Source organism: Manis javanica, chromosome 11 (assembly GCF_040802235.1).
Source record: "Manis javanica isolate MJ-LG chromosome 11, MJ_LKY, whole genome shotgun sequence".
NCBI classification, from domain to species: domain Eukaryota; kingdom Metazoa; phylum Chordata; class Mammalia; order Pholidota; family Manidae; genus Manis; species Manis javanica.
The window spans coordinates 10,820,835-10,837,453 of NC_133166.1; the positions used below are offsets into that span (position 1 = coordinate 10,820,835).

Consider the following 16,619-nt stretch of genomic DNA (forward strand, 5'->3'; position numbering starts at 1 on the left):
TAAGACTTACCCTGGCCACGTCTGTATTTAAACTCGTACTGGCCTCCTTTCCCCCCATGTATGACTCTATACCACATATACCTATTATAGCCAATAATGCGCTAAATTGAGGTCATTTACAAATTTGTCTCTTCAAAGGCAAGGCAAGTGACTTCTGCCTTTCATCCCCAGCGCTCACCCAGCACAGGGACAGATAGTTTCTTAACGCCTGGGTGAAGGCCAGGATACTCATATTAACACAGCGAAAGATTCCTAGACCAGGTTAGCAGCGCAGCGCCCGGCCCTGAATGAGGTCCTTGGGTATCAGCATTTGTACGTTTGGGAGAAGGAAGATCTTTAGAGGAACTGAAGGCAGCCCTGAGCCACCCTCAGCTGGACGGCCCACACTAGTCGGGGAGATGGTAAGGAAGCCCTTAAGGTTCACCTCCTTCGGACACTTGCCTGGGCTGGTTCTATCATCAGGAACGTTTTTCATTTGTCCGATGTAAGTTTTGTATTTGTAGGCGTGCCGGCCTGCCCACCGGCCAGCGCCTTGCAGCAGCATGCCGGTTCGCATTGCACGCTCATTGGCTGGCTCAAGCAGTGCGCATCACGCTCACCATTTATCCAGGGATTATTTTATTAGATACTTTTAAAGCATCACGTCATTTAATCCTCTCAACAACCTGTAATCTATTACTTTAACTTATTTTACACGTGCCCCCCCAACTGCGGGTCCCAGCAGTTAAAGCATCTCTGCTCTAACACAGATCCCCTCTTCCTCTGCTCGATGGCCCGCCGCATTCTCTGACCCGAGGGGCTCCCCAAGCTCCACGCCCTGGGGCTCCAAGGCCCTCTCACGCACAGTGGTCACAAAATAACTGCCGCACTGTCTACCTGCCCAGGAAGAAAGTTGTTTCCGGGCAAGGTACACCGGAGAAGGAGGCCTAGATAGAGAAGGCCGAGGCGGGTAAGGACCCCGGAGGTGCGGGAGAAACAGAGGGGACCGGCTGGGGCCCGGGAGGCGGGGGCGGGACCGGCCGCGGACGCCTCGCCATTGGCCCGAGAGCCGGGAGCCGCCCTGCGCGCCCGCCCCCGGAGGGAGAGCCTGCACGCACCGCCCCGCGCTGACCGCGGCGGGGAGACACCTGGGCCGCCCGCCGAGCAGAAACGCCGGCACCCCGCGGAGGCACAGGAGGCTCGCGGCGCCCGGTCCTGAGGAAGGTAACGTGCCGCGCCCAGGGTCGCGGGGTTTGCAGCACCCTGCTCGGGTCTGCGGGCACCGGGACGCGGGAGGCGGCGAGACGCGCTCTCTGCCGGGCTGCGGCTCACGGCGCGCTGGGGTTCTAGTCTCGACCTCGCTGCCCACTCCCACTGTTACCTCGCGCAACTTTCTTTCCCTCTCTGAGTCTCTTTTCTCCTCTGATAAATGAGGGAGTCGGTGTTGAATGATGCTTTTTAGTCTTCTGAATTATAAAATATGAACTGCGTTTTGGTATTCGGCAAGTGCCCCTTCCTCGATTTACCACCTACTCAATAGCCAGCTCCGCTGCCCAGCGGCCGAGTCTCCAGGAATCCGAGGTGCCCAGGCAGGCGGGGATTTTGCTGGGCAGTCGCACTTGCTGGGGCTTCTGAGGACTGACTCTGGGCTTGGGGCTGACAACAGAGTAAGTGCTCTCAGATTGCTCGCGAGGAGGAAGGTGTGGCATCAGGACCTGTCTACAGGTGGGCTGGAGGGGAGGAGGAGCTGGGGACTGCTGATTTCTGCTTAGAAAATGAACAGGTTTGTTTTGGAAGTCTCTTCCTACATCCAGACCTTGTCCTGCAGTGAATTATAAATCACAGGAATGGGATTTATCATCTTTCAAAGTGGAAAACCAGCTGCTTCAACACCTAAGACAGAGGGCTGCACCAACATGTAGGAAGTGGGCCTCTATCTCTGCACCCATCCTGCCTCCTCCCCCTTCCATTTCCTCCCTCCACCCTTTATAAATCGCCTTTGAGGGGCTCCACTTCCTGTCTTAATGAGAAGTCCTTATTTTCATTTAGTGTTGGTTTGTAACCAGCCTCCAGAGTTTTGGGCTCTGGGTTGAGATGAAGTCTAAATAAGAACAGACTATGAATCATACTGTCAGCCTTCTTACCCATACGGCCTGGCAGGGATGTGCAGAGGAAGTTCACTGGGGCGCCAGACAAACACTAGAAGGTAGGTTGGATTCAAACTGCTGCCCAGCTTCCTGTCCCCTTCTAGACATCCATTCCCAACTAGGGAATGGTGACCCCAGCCGCCAGTTGGATGGGGCAGCCACACAGAGGATGGTTGAAAGGAGCTGTGGACTTGGATGGGTTTAGGTGGAAGGTCTCCAGCAGCTCCTTGCTCCTCCCCTTCCCTCACCCCTATAGTCCCTTCTGCCCTTCATGTGGTACCTGGGTGAAATCTGATTTCAGGACTTGTCAAGGGTGATGAGGAAGGGAGCAGGGCAGTAGCAATATTGATTATCTTTTATTGGACACTTAAGGGCCAGATGCTTTTCTTTGCATATGCCATGTCCTTAATCCTCACAAAGCCACAAGAGGGATGGAATACAGTCATTTTTCCGATTTTGCAAATGACAAACTGAGGACAGAAAGATTGCTTCTCTTGGTCACATAGTTAATAAGTGGCATAGCTGGGATTCAAATCCAGTGTCTCTGACTCTAACTAAACCTGTGTACTTTCCCCTTTGTGAGTGCTCCTTGAGTAAGGGGAAGCTGGGAGGGTAACAGCAAAAATGACTGTTACTGAGTTCTCATTAGATGCCAGTTGCTGTTTACAGTTTTAGAGGCATTACATCATTTATGGTGCAGGAGTTTTGGTCTTTCTGGTGAGCATCAGTGACTGCCCTAGCCTCTCTCCACCAGTAGTCCTGCTCAAGAATGCCTGCCTGATCCCATCCAGCTGCCAGTGAGTGGATGGGGCAGAGGCCCTGTTTGCTTTATCCTAGAGGTGGCTTGAGGTCTAATGAAAGATTGATTGTCCACATCTGATCCGTTAGACCTGACCGTTGGCTTGTGAATGATTCCACTGTCCCATATAAGTCCTTTCTCAGGCTTCACTCAATACACATTTGTGGGATGAATGAATTAGCACCTTGTGCAGAGTGGTCTGCTACCCTGCAGAAATGTGAGTTGGCCCAGGTCCCACCATCCTTAGATCCCGCACACCAGGCCAGGAAGTGCTCCCCCTATGTGCCTGTGGGTGTCCAGATTTTCCTGGTAATATATTTGTTGCCACCTGTTTCATAAAGAGTTTTTAAAGATACAGTAGATATGAAAGTTTTGACTTTAAAAAACTAACAGGAAAAGGGATTTAGTATTAATGAGGTTGCTGCTTTCTCAAAAAGGGGGGAAATAAGACAGGACTATTTGCCTTAGGGCTTCTGAAACTTGTCCATGGAAGATTCTCCAATAGAAGGGAAGACCAACGAGGTTCTGGGGGGTTGGAGTATAGTTCAAATTGGCCCCAAAGAGCTTGAAAATTGTTTTAAGAATTAAGCAGTTTTTTTCCCATTTGATTTCATGTCAAATTAAGTTGAAATACATAAAGAGTTTTTTGACCCAGAATATTCGTGTGAAACTGGTGTCCTGGTATATTGTTTTATATTCTTTGTGTCTGAGAGTACCCAAATGGAGAATCAGGGCAAAGGTTCTGGTCTGGGGGCTTTTAGTGCCATTTTCATTTTCCATTCATTTGGTTGACAATAATAGAGCTTCCTAACCCCCTGTGGAGATAACCGGCTTTTCCCGTTTTTTTTCGGAATAAAGACTATGTTTTAAAAATAAAAATAATCTTTATGTTTATTTTCTCCCCCCACCCCCAACTTTATTAAGATATAACCTGACATATAACATTGTGTAGGTCTAAGGTATACACATGATGACTTAATACATGTATATATTGCCGTTTTATTGTTTGTAGTGAGAACATTAAAGGTTTAAATGTTCTTACCAGCTTTCAAGTGTCTAATACAATATTGTTAACTGTAGTCATACTGTACATTTGATCCTGAAAACTTATTCATCTTATAACTGGAAGCTTGTACCTTTTGACCAACGTCTCCCCATTTTCCCCACCCCCCTGGCAACCACCAGTCTATTCTCTGTTTCCAGGAGTTCAGGTTCTTTTATATTCCACATATAAGCAAAATCATTATTTTCTTATCACCAAAGTCATAAATATTCATTACAGAAAAAGATAAAATACAGATGAACATTAATAATAATCATCAATACATCTATACTCATAGATAAATGATACACAACTTGGGATATAGCCTTCTAAATATTTTTTTCTGTGTCTATAAATTTTTTTTTAAATGAGTAAATGAATACAACCCTTATTTTTGATTGAATTATTGTCAGAGCTAAGAGCCATCTCAGATTGTTTTTGAAAGAATGTAGAGAATAAATTATGAATAATTAAAAATAAAGGTCATTCCCATTTGTGAACCCCAAAGTTTAGCCTCCCATCACCCCTCTGTGTCATTTAGTATCCAGGAGAGTGCAGTGCCTGTGTTGGGCTGCTCCTGAAGTTACAGGGTCAAACTGTGCTCCTTATTAAATGACTCAATTGTCTTAAATGGCTCACATGTAACAGAAAAGGTAGCTCTTCAGTGATGTTGATATGCAAAACATGAGCAGAAAATTCTACAGGTAAATTGCACAATGCGGAGGAAAGAGTTTTAGATAAGGTCATTGCTCCAACACTGCAGTTTATTACCTGTGTGACTGGGGAAGATGGCATCTCTGAGCAGGTTTTTCCCATCCTTAAATTGGGGATAATGATACCTAACCTATCTTTTCCTACTAGAGTCACTATGAGGATCAAGTGTCAGGTCTTACCATTCTTTAAATTACATGCAAGTGTGTATGTTATTTTTTTTTTTGAAGTTTAAACATAGGTCAAAAACGTCAGTGTTTATAAAATGCTGGAACCTAACTGTTGGACTTGACGTTAGTATGACTTAATTACAATGCAAATGGTCTAATGGATTGCCACTCTACATTTTCTTCAAAGAATATCGGATTCCTTGATGGCTGAACAAGAGGACGGAAAATAATCCTGTTTCCCCGAATAAAAGCAGGCTTGCCATTCAAGGGAGTTGTTCATTGGCACAGAGTCCCAGAGCTCCTGAGAGTTCTCTCTAGTCGCCATAAGGAAGGATAAGGTGCATTGGGCAGAAGCGGTGAGAGTAGTCATGGGGTCGTGGTTGAGTACACAGGAGCAGCCACCAGCTACAGGGCTGAGCAGAGGCACGTGCCCAGCTCCTGGCAGCCCTGGGGAAAGGGGTGGCCCCTCGTGGGGAGGCAAGTGTGCCCGCCTCAACTCCTGCCCAAGACAAGCTGGGCAATCAGGGTTTAGTCAATCTCCTCCCTGAGTCCTGGTTTTTATTATTTATAAAGTGAAGGAATTGAACCAGATGAGGTTCCTTCCAGTCTTAAAAATCTATGATTTTAGGTTATTTTCCATACACATCTGTCCATACAACATTTTTGTAGAGAATCACCACATCCAGATAAATTAGGCATTGGAAAATGTTCCCACTTCTGCTGCATTGAGCTTCTGGTGCCCCTCATGATTTTCTAAGGGTCTCCCCAGCTGACTACCTACATGCAGGAGACATGGACCATAGATGATTGGGAGGGGAATTGTTTCTGCTCATCTATTTGTTACTATGAGTCTAGGGCCCCCTTAGATTATTAGGAGGGAGAACTTTCTGCAACTTTTGTCAAGGTAGACTGACAGAAGTATAATGAATGCCACGTGTTTATGGGAATAAAGCCCTGTGTCTCCCTAAGTACTCGCCTCTGAAATCACTAAATACAGTAACTTTCCTTAGTGTCCACTGGGTACTTGGCCCTGTGCTAGGACTTCTGCAGAAGGTGGGAGAAGCACATTCCTGAGTGATTCAGAACTCAAGGAGAGGGAGAAACAGGGAGGAAAGGAGGGACAGCAAGGAAGAAAAGGAGAGAAAAGGAGGGAGAGAGACGGGAGAGAGCAGAGAGTGCCAGGTGTGGTTGGGATAGATGGAGATATAAAGACCAATCTGGGAAAAGACCAAGCCCCCAGAGGGCTTGGGCTCACAGATTTAATTCTGTATCTACATTGCCTGGCACTCAATAGGAACTTGGTATTTTTAGTGAACTAATAAATGAACAAATGAAAGAAGGAATGAGTCACTCTTCTGAAATGAAGTCTTTGCTGAAATGTGGTGCAATGACCCTCAGGTGGTTACAATGACTTCTTTACATATGTAAAGTGCTTACAACCCAGAAAAACACTTTCCTATGCATTGTCCCATGTAATGATAATAGAAATGGAGGCCAAAATAAAAGCATTTCCTAATATCAGACTTTCTAGGCACTTCACAACTACTGGTAGACATAGATTTGCTTTATTATTCCTAGATAAGTGTACTTTCTATAAATGCACCAAGAAATATTTGAAGGGTAGGGGTATAAGGCCTAGTAAACAGTTCCACAAATTTGCATTCCAAATTGGAGAAAAGAAGACATTGACTAACTTCTGGGTGAATAGACACTTCTTTTTTTCCTTGCAGAAGCATTGTTTTCTGGTAGTCTTTCTGGAACTGACACCATCAGCTGCTGATTAGATGTTTTGTGCCACATTACTCATGGCCACAAGGCTCCTGGGCCCTCCTGCCACTGGCTGAGTCAGTTGATTAAAACACAGGACTGAGGCTGAGGGCACAGGCTGCACCCAGGCCAGGCCAGGCAGAGCCAAGTCACTGGGTCAGAGCTGTGCCTCAGCCACTCCCGCCCCACCTGCCAGCAATCTGCATTGGGAGGAAGACTGAACTGTGGCATGTTGGGTTCTTCAGGGCAGATCCCTTACCACTGCTGGCTTTCAGACTAGCCCTTTGAATTTTAGAAGGTGGGACCTGGATTTTCAGTTACATTTTCTGACTCTCTTTACGGGGAATTCTAGGGTTGTTTCAGATGTACCATCTTGGGACATGTTCAGGGGCTGCATCCTGAGTCCTTTGTTAGTCGCAGGCCTGCGGCAATCACTCTAACAGACCATTTCCTGAGTGGATCTGTAAAATGGGGATGACCATACTTGATTGTTGTTCAGAGGATAAATGAGGTCATATATTTAATGAAACCCAGCAAAAACAGTTGGAGATGCTATTGCTGGGTGATGGCCAAAGGCTCATCAGCCAAGGGCCCAGCACCTCACACCTACCTGGTGTCACTTCTGATTTAACTCCAGTCTCTGCATGTCATGTATTCAAGGCACCTTATGAATAGTGGAGAGTATAGGCATTCAGTCTGTGAATGTATTGTATTGATAGCACCTGGGGATAGTAATTGGTTAGTTAGGATTCATCTTCCTCAGTTATTTTTAAAGGATTTTTGTCTGACCTGGTATGTCTTTTTGTTGTTAATATAACATATTGTATTATATCTGGCTGCTTCAGATTGCTTTTTTCCACCTCTGTGAGGCGAGCAAATGATGATAATGATGTCTGGCATTTATTGAGCAGTTACTGTGTACCAGGCACTCTTCTAAGCACTGTACCTACATGCATTTATTTAATCCTCACAATACTCTGTTATGGATGCCATTTTGGGAACTATTCTTTTTCTCACTTAATGATGAGTGAATGAAGCTCCGAGAAGTTAAATAAGTTGCCCAAGAGGACATAGCTAATAAAAGGAGGTCCAGGAATCTGAACCCAGGTAGACTGACTCCAGAGCCTGTGCTTTAGATCATCAGAAGATAGTCTTCACAAGCAAAGTGCTCCTCTCATTTGTCTGTGAAGTATGAGAACATCACATTCATGCATTGCATATCTGGCTGTACCATTACAGCATTCCCCTCCATTGTTCATGGGAAGAGGAAGCTGAAAACAATTCTAGATGCAGAGTGAGAATGCACAGCTTGACAAGTGTGTTAACCACACAAGGTAAATACTTGACATTGGGCTTGTTGCAAGAAATTCAGGAAATTTTGTTACATAGAGATGGTAATAATTAAGTGTAAGTATTGCAGGGACTATCTGAGGGTGACGCTGGACTGCAAAGTGATGAGTCATCAACTTAGTGTCTTGTTTCAGTATCAATATTGCCCTGCAATAAAGTAACCGAAGTGTTGTATCTCAAATAGGACACTTTTTTACTCTAACATGCACACTCCAGTATTTTTGGAAATGCCTTATGCCACCTTTCTGCAAATGCAATCTCTGTGTTCTTGCTAGAATCCTAGGGACACCGTGCTGTCTGATGGTTAGTAACAGATGGCTGTGAGTAGCCGCCACAGGTGGAGAGTCAGAAGCTAGAATTGTGTGAAGCACAATGGCTGGCAAGGCTGTGGGGGAGGGGTCGCAGTGAGGAAGGTGTTTCTGGCTTGTGGCCGAGCACAGGAGTGTGGAAGTCTCTGTTTCCTAGAGAGGCCATTTTGTAGTGGAGTAAACTTGGCTTTCGAGTCAGACAATACTGAGTTTAAACCTTGGATCTATTTACTAGTTATGTAAGTGAACTAGTAATTTAAGCTCTCTGAGTCTGTTTCCTTTTCTGAAAAAAAAAAGTGAATTCATTACCTATCTCTCACAGACTAACTAAGGAATAAATAAGAGAATGACTGTCTGAAAGGCCTAGCACTGTGTCTTGCACAGTCTGCTCAGTGAGTGTCAGTCCCTTCCTCTCGCTCCTCCTCCTTCTCTCCCTTTGAACTTCCTGTGTTGGCTCTGGAGTTCCCACCGTACAAGCTTTGCCCTTAGCCAACTGTCCAACATTCGGTCACTTAATTTTACAGATGCTTCAGTTTCCACCTATAGAAAATGGGTGCTTATGATATTTGCCCCACGATTTTACAGGGTTCCCATCTAATCATTAAATGTTGACAACCAAGCAGGACGGTGGCCATGTAAGTCAGAATCTGCTAGGAGTGTGTAACAACTCACCTGCAAAAACAAAACAAAACAAAACAAAAAAACACAAATAAACAAACAACAAACAAATAAATAAGTAGATTTGGTTGACAACCAGATTCTGGGGATTCAAAAAAGAACAAGAAGATGTCCATCCTAAGGGCAAGAATGCTAAAGAAATACCTCCAATACAATGTGGTGAATATTCTAGTAGAAAGACCTGCAGCTTATTGTGAGCCTGCAGAGAGAGAAACTGCCTGGGGAGGTTGGAAGGTGGCAGATGAGGCAGAACCATGGCCCTGTAGGAGTTTGGTAGGTTGAGAAGGAGGTGGGGGTAAAGAGAAGAGGTTGAGGGACTTCCACCTTCGGTGGCATGGCTGCAGGAAGCACATGGGTGCCAAGGGAGCAGGGAGAGACCACAGAGGTTGGCACACAAAGGGCAGATACATCATGGCAGGAGGTACGTATACAGGGTGGGCTGAAGCAAGCTAAAAACTTGCCGTTTATCCTTGAGACTGCAAGAGGCTAATGGGAGCATCTCAGTGTTGTAAGTGAAATAAGGAACTGTCTCTTTAGGACAGTTCTCCAAGTATGGAGGGTAGATTTGAGGTTGAATGAAGGTGCACTTGTTTGCACTTGTGGGCGCAGATAACATACTGTCAAGCTTTTTGTAAAAGGTACTTGTAGAGATGGTGCCGAGAAGTATTTAACACAAGGCTTCTATAGGAAGGTACATAGGAAAATGGTGACTCCTAAGGCCTGGATCACTTGAAACCAAATTATTCCTAAAAGATAAATATGCCCTGCTTTGGAGCTAAGCATGTTTACTACTGTTCAGTAAAGGGCACAGGTATGCCTTGGATGAAATGATTAAGGCTTAGACCCAGAAAGAATGTGTAAGGCCCTTTTTCGTATCTCCAGAACTGAGGTTAAGATGCTGGGAATAGTTGACACCCAGTGCATGCTGAATTTGGTTGTAGAATTCCTTGTGCTCAGCCCACACTGTGTGGTTAGCAGTCTCTGAGAGTTCTGGGTGGAGGAGCAGGGAGGCTTGGGCCACAAAATTATAATTTATGGGCAAATTGCAAGGTATGAGGTGACCCTTTTCCCCAGGTAGTCAGGGTGAGACACAGGTACACACAAGCATGTGTTTGTGTGTTTCTAGGTCCGTGTTTATGTTTTCCTGAGTGTTGTCCGTTTTATCCAGACCAGAGGGAAAACCTGATATATACCTGTGGTTCCTTGGGGAGAGCCACAGGGGAGATTAGCCTTGGTTACTAGGAGTGTCTCCATGTGGGGAGGAGCACTTCCTTCCCCACATGCGCTGGATGTGGCCGGGAGCCAAGGGCGTGGAGATGTGGCACCACCTGTCAGATTCTGACATGAACTGAGCACAGGGGGTCGCTTCGCGTGCGAGGCGGTAAGTATGAAGAGGTGTGCTTGCCTCTTCCCTCCCCCGGCCGCCTTTCCCCATGACCACTCTCTGAGCAGCTGGGACCTGGAAGTCAGGCTGACGTGCAGCACCCAGGGACCCTGATGTGCATGATGTACTCCTGGACACGTCTCACCTTGGGCTTTTGGAATTTGAGACCTTTGAACCTGTCCTCAGCATGTGCCACACCCCAGCTCCTTCTCACCAGGTTAATCAAGCCTAGGATGAATCCTTTAACAGATCTGAGTTTGGACTCTTTATTTGGAGACCAAAGTCACAAAGGCTGCTCTGACTAGGTGAGAATGGTCAGCTCTCTGAAGGGTGTGTTTGTGTGCCTCACTCCCTGTCGGTACAGTCATCAGGTGTTTTAAGTTTAGTTTAACATTTAAGTATGGTTTGATTTGGTTAATCTTTGGTGAAATTTTTTGCTACTCTTTTCAATCTGCTAAATAGTGAGCATTTGTTGATAAATGGGGCACCATGCCCTGGTGGAAAGAATATCAGATTTGGAGACTAGAGTTAGTTCATTCAATAAATACTCCCTGAGTGCTTATCATGTGCCCAAAATTGTTTAAGGCTCAAAGTCCAGTGAGGAAGACAGACCTCCATAACTGCCATACAGTGTGATGTTAACAGTCAGATGTGAGCACAGAGGGCGGAGGTGAAATGGTGAAAGGGAAGGGGGATTAAGTGTCAAGGGTTTCTTGGAAGAAACTTGAGAGGAGATTTGAGGGGTGAGTAGGGATCAGAAAGTTAAGAAGGGCAGGAAATAATATGGTGGGCACGATTTCTTGTTCAAAGCAAGGCTGGCAGGAGCAGAGGCCAGAGGGGTAGGCAGTAGGCTGATCACAGGAGCTTTGTACGTCTTGTTAAGAAGACTGGACTTTTTAAAAATCCTGACTTGTGTCCTGCACTGTGTGCAAACTGAGCTAGTATGTCCTCTCTGAGACTCAGTTTCCTTACTAGTGATAGAATGACTAGAGATGATAATAATTCCTTGGCTTTATTTCATGGAATTGTAGTGAAATTCATAAGATAATAATAATAACTAACAACTACCAAACACGTGAATTAACTCATTTAATCCTCATCACAAACTTTATGAGGTAGGTACTGTTATAAAGCTTCTTTTACAGATGAGAAAACAGAGACACAGAAGTTAGGTAACTTTTCTCAGATCATAAAGCTAAGAGTCAGGATCTGAACCAAGGTAGTCTGTCTAGAGAGAACTCAGGGAGGGAGGGAGGGAGGGAGGGAGGGAGGGAGTGTGTGTGTGTGTGTGTGTGTGTGTGTGTGTGTGTGTGTGTGTGTGTGTGTGTGTATGTGTGTGTGTGTGTGTTTACCGTGGCTTCTTCAAAATGTCTGTTACCCGTGGGTCTGTGTGTCTGGGAAAAATGTTGTGCCTCCTGGTGGACAGTGGGCAAGGAAGCCTCTGACAGTGGAGAAGATCTCTTTCCCAAGAGGAACAACAGAGACCTGGAAATGGTTAATTCTAGAGAGAATGAGCAGCGAACTCCAACACCGGCTACTGGAAATGGGGGCTCCACCACTGTCCCAGGGGACAGGCCCTGGCAGCTCTGCTCTGCTCTCCTCTGTCCTGCCATTGCCCGCCATGGCTGGCTGAGGAAGCCAGCTCTGTGCACAATCGTCACTGTCCTTCTGGATTGTGAAGAATGCTCTGTCCCCAGCCTTCTCCCCTCTAAAGAAGAAGGGGCAGACCTCTACTTCTGGCACCCCAGCCAGTGCCCCCACTGTCTGAACACTATCTCTGTATAACCATCTTGTCCTTTGAAAGATGGGTTCCCCCTTTGTACCATTTTTTCTACCCTTTGCCTCCAGAATTTCATCTCACCTTCTTCAGTGTCACAGTGCCTTGACCCAGATAACCCACATAGAGTTTTTGATTGGCAAAGATCACCGGTGACATGCCAGCTACCAAATCTATTGCCCTTTTCTCTGCCCTGGTCTGCCTCAACTCCTTGCAGCAGCTGGCGGGGTTGACAGCTCCCTGTCCTGAACTTTCCCTCCAGCTCTGTGACATGCTACTATTACGCTTTTCCAACCCGACTGCTCTTTCTCCTTTCAGCTGACAAGGACAATGCCATCTGCTTTCTTCTCTGTGCTTTTCCAGTGCGTTCTTTCCCCTGCTGAGTTCAACCACCCTCCTGTTGCAGCTGAGCCTCCAAGCTGGTGACTGTCATGTTGCTGGTAGTTCCAGCCAAGCCTCTGTCCTGAGCCCTGGCTCCCTACCTCCATCGGGGTTGAAGACATGTCCGTTGAATTTTCTGCTGTGCTATCAGTTTTTCCCTTTAACCTGACTGCCATTTCAGGCATTCCTGGTTCAGGGCACTAATCCCTCCATTAACTTGGTTTAAGAACCCAGAGTTTTGCGCTTGATTCGTGCATCTTCTGAGGAGCACCGTTCCTGCTGCCTCCAGTGGTGTTCCTCAGTGACACATATTCCACCCTTTCTGCTACTTCCGGCCTTCTTTGGCTCTTGTGAGGTTTACTGAGAAAGCCTTGGTGCTTCTGCTTGTAGTTAGTTGTCTCCTTCATTCATGTTAAAACAGCATGACTTACAAAGGAAAAAGATTAAAATCCTCCCCCCGCTTCACCCACACAGAGTCTCCCCATCACCCAGCACGTAAAGGACAGTTTCAGTCTGACTTCTGAGACTTTGATGATCCGATCCTGGCCTCTGTTTTTAATTCTTATCTCCTATTATCTCCTGCTGTGAACCCTGCCTGCTCTTGAAACCATACTCCCCTTTCCCTATGGCACCTCTGTGCTTTGTTCTTATGGCTTCTGGTTAGAATAATACTTTTATTCCCCTTGTTGGGCTCTTCCCAGTCCTGTTGCACTTACCCTCAAATCCTCACAGTCCTTAAAATGGTGGTTCTAGGGTAACTTTTATAGAATCTTCCTGGTTCAGTACAGCAGGAAGTTCCCTCACCCTTCCCTAACTGGGTTAGTGTTTGGCATATGCCTCTTTCATGACTATTCTGAGAGGAGCCATCAAAGCCACCTAGTGTCATCGCTCTTTATGTATTCATCTTCCTTTTGGTCTGAAAGCTCTCCCAGGGCAGGGGTTGAGGAACTTGTTATTTCCTCAATGCCTAGAGCCCAGCAGTCTGACACAGTACAAATGTGCCAAATGAATGTATTTTGAAGCCCTGAATTATGTTCACTATCTCATTTTTTTAAAGGACATCGATGACTTCAGTAGCTGTAAGAGTTTGGTGATCAGTGGGCAGTTATTAATTAGATATATAAATTTTCTTCCCCATGTGTAAAGAATTAACACAGCAAGCCTGAGACTGCTTATCCTTAGAAAGGCCTGTTTTCAAGTTTGGTCCTTGACCAGTGTCTGGGAACCTGGATTTCAGAAGGGTTCTCACCGCTCTAAATGGTAAGAGTAGCACCCTGTGCCTAAACCAGGTGCCATGAGTGCAGTTTATGCTGAGCTTCGACTTTCCCTTTGGGAGTCTAGAATCTGGGTACGTGTCAGGCAGGGGGTGTTTCCCTGACCAGTGCTCAGTACAAACCTGCCCAGTAGAAACCTGGGCACTGAGTCTCAATGAGCTTCCCTGGATGGTAACATTTCACACACATCACCACTTGTTGTATGTCCTGAGGGACTCCACTGGGAGAAGACTTTTGGGAACTCATGCCCAGACTTTACCCCATGTATATTTTTTCTTTGCTGATTTTGCTGTTTCCTTTCACTGTAATAAGTCATAGCTGTGAGTATGACTGTGTGCTGCCCTATGAGTCTTCTTAGTGAAGCATCAGAACCTGGGGCTGGTCTTGGGAATCCCCTCAATATACCATGAAATATCACAAATGCAGAGCCAATCCTTTCTTTTTTTTAGCTAAGACTTAAGAGAGACGGAAGACTCAGAGAGGTTATTGGTTCTTACATACAAGAGGAGCCCAGATCTTAAGGCTATATATTTATAGGCATGTATATATATGCTCTGCAGCATAAAGCTGAAACTTTCTTGATTGCCCACTGTAACATTTGACTGAGAAAGAGCTGGTAGAGATGATTTGGTTGGATTCTTCAAAAATCTCAAGTACTCTTGGAGTCCTAAAAATATCAGTTATCAGAACTAGGCTCTTAGAAAAACTAGGGGTACTTATGCCTGAGATCCATTCTCATTATTCCTCTAAATCAGCAGCTGAGTTCCTCAAGATATTTTTTTTCCTTCCTGAAAGTAACGGGAGGGCAGGGCATCCATCATGTTGAGTTTCTGTTGTGTCAGACACCAGCTAGGTGTTTAACATGAGTCATTTCCTTTAATCCTCACAAAGGTCCTCAAAGGTAGGAATTTTAAGCCGTGAAATATAGATACGGAATGGAAACTTTGAGAAGTTAAATATTTTCCCAGAGTCACACATCTGTGAAGTAGTAGCCCTGCAGCTCAAGCCCAGGTCTGACTCCCAAGTCAGTGCTTTTTTTTCCACTGTGCTGTTTGAACACATGGTATAACTGCATAAAATAATAATCATTATATCAACTTTTTTACAAGTGGCTAAATCTTGTCTGGGCCTCAGTAAATGTTCAGTTTTGAGAAGTTTTAGCTTCTGGTGCCTAGCTGGAAGTTTAAGAGAAGGAGACTTTGTTGGCCAGGATCTCTTATATGCAAGCCTTATGCTTGGACATTGCCTTTCCTGGGTCCTGTGGCTCTCCTGGCATGGCAGCCTTCCCAGCTCTGCTCACACGGGGGAGAGGGTGGGGACAGGGATGGTCTGCTCTGTCATTTTGTCAGTTTCAAAGCAAGATTATTGGTTCTTAACATAAGAGAGGAGCCCAGTTCTTAAGACTGTACGTATATGGGTTTGTGAGTGTATATAGTGCTCTGCAGAATAAAGCTAAAGACTTCTTGATTGCCCACTATAAAATGGTCTTCCTTCTTGACAGATTTTGGACAAAAACTTGCTGGGAATAATTTGTTTTATTAAAGTTGAAAGTAAAAGAGTTCTTTTTTAAAAAAAATAGAACTATAAGGAGGACAATAGAATTGGGCAATTGGGGTACCCTCTCTATTTGTTTCATCCTGGGAAATGTTTTATATAGCATTTCTTTAAATGATCAGCACACTTCACTAAGGAAACAAGTTCTTGGGCTCTAGAGGCTGCATGGAAAGTGCTGACCATGAGCAAATAAACTCAGCCCCTGCTACAATGCCTGGCACAGACTAGCTGCACAATTAATGTTTGTTCAGTGACTGCAGTGGGGCTTAAGTATCTTACCTCTTTTGCTGCCCAAAGGACAGAGTGACTTGGACCCTAGTTCCTGTTAGTGTGCTTTGGTTGAGGAAGGGAAGGTGCATTTTTTTAAGTTCAGATATTGAACATGGGGCCAGCCCATTATCAGTCAGAGAATGCCATGCACATGGTCTCTCCTTGGTGGGATATGATTTTATTTGGGATGCTAAGAAGAGATTTAATGTGGTAATAGTGATAATAACTAGAGAATAGTGTTTACTTTGCCAAATTAGTGCTTTGCACATACAACTCATCTAATCCTCATACCTCACTTTTAAGTAGACATTTTACCAATGAGGGAGCTGAAATGCAGAGAGGCTGTCACTTGCCCAAGGAAATATGAATGTGGATACCAAACAGCAGCTGCATAACCTCTTTTTAGTGGCATTATAAGGAAATAGGACCTACCTAGGCGTTTTCTCCAATTTTCTTTATTGTGGCAAAATACACATTACATAAAATTTATCATCTTAACCTTTTCTAAGTGGCATCAAATATACTCACTGTTGTGCAAGCCACCACCATTCATCTCTATAACTCTTTTCATCTTATAAAACTGAAACTCTGTATTAAGTAAGTAATAATTCCCTTTTCTTCCCTACCCTTGGCAACCACCATTCTACTTTCTGTCTCTATGATTTGACTACTCTAGATGCCTCATGTAAGTAGAATCATACAGTATTGATTGTTTTGTGATTGGCTTATTTCACTTAAGTTTATCCATAGTGTAGCATATGCCAAATTTTTCTTCTCTTTTAAGGCTTTTTATGTATATATCATATTTTGCTTCTTCATTCATTCCCCAAGGGACACGTGGGTTGCTTCCATGTTTTAGCTATTTTGTGAATAATGTTTCTATGAACATGGGTCTACATATATCTCTTTGAGATCCTGCTTTCAATTCTTTTGGGTATATACCCAGAGATGGAATTACTGTGATCCACAGTGGCCTACCGTTTTAGACTCCCACCAACAGTGCGCAAGTGTTCCAACTTCTCAACATC

At 45.0% G+C, this 16,619-nt stretch overlaps 1 protein-coding gene across 15 annotated transcripts in view; it reads left to right on the top strand.

Moving 5' to 3' along the window:
- Positions 1–993: 993 nt before the first annotated feature.
- Positions 994–16,619, top strand: part of SYTL2 (synaptotagmin like 2) — a 98,142-nt gene continuing 82,516 nt past the window's right edge. For 6 of the 15 annotated variants that reach the window (XM_037010545.2, XM_037010548.2, XM_037010546.2 and 3 more), the window contains exon 1: positions 1,056–1,203. The gene's annotated coding sequence lies outside the window, so the exon portion shown is untranslated. Of the gene's footprint in view, positions 1,204–16,619 lie in introns of all 15 variants that reach the window. The other 9 variants (XM_037010535.2, XM_037010536.2, XM_073215935.1 and 6 more) reach the window with 6 other exon arrangements.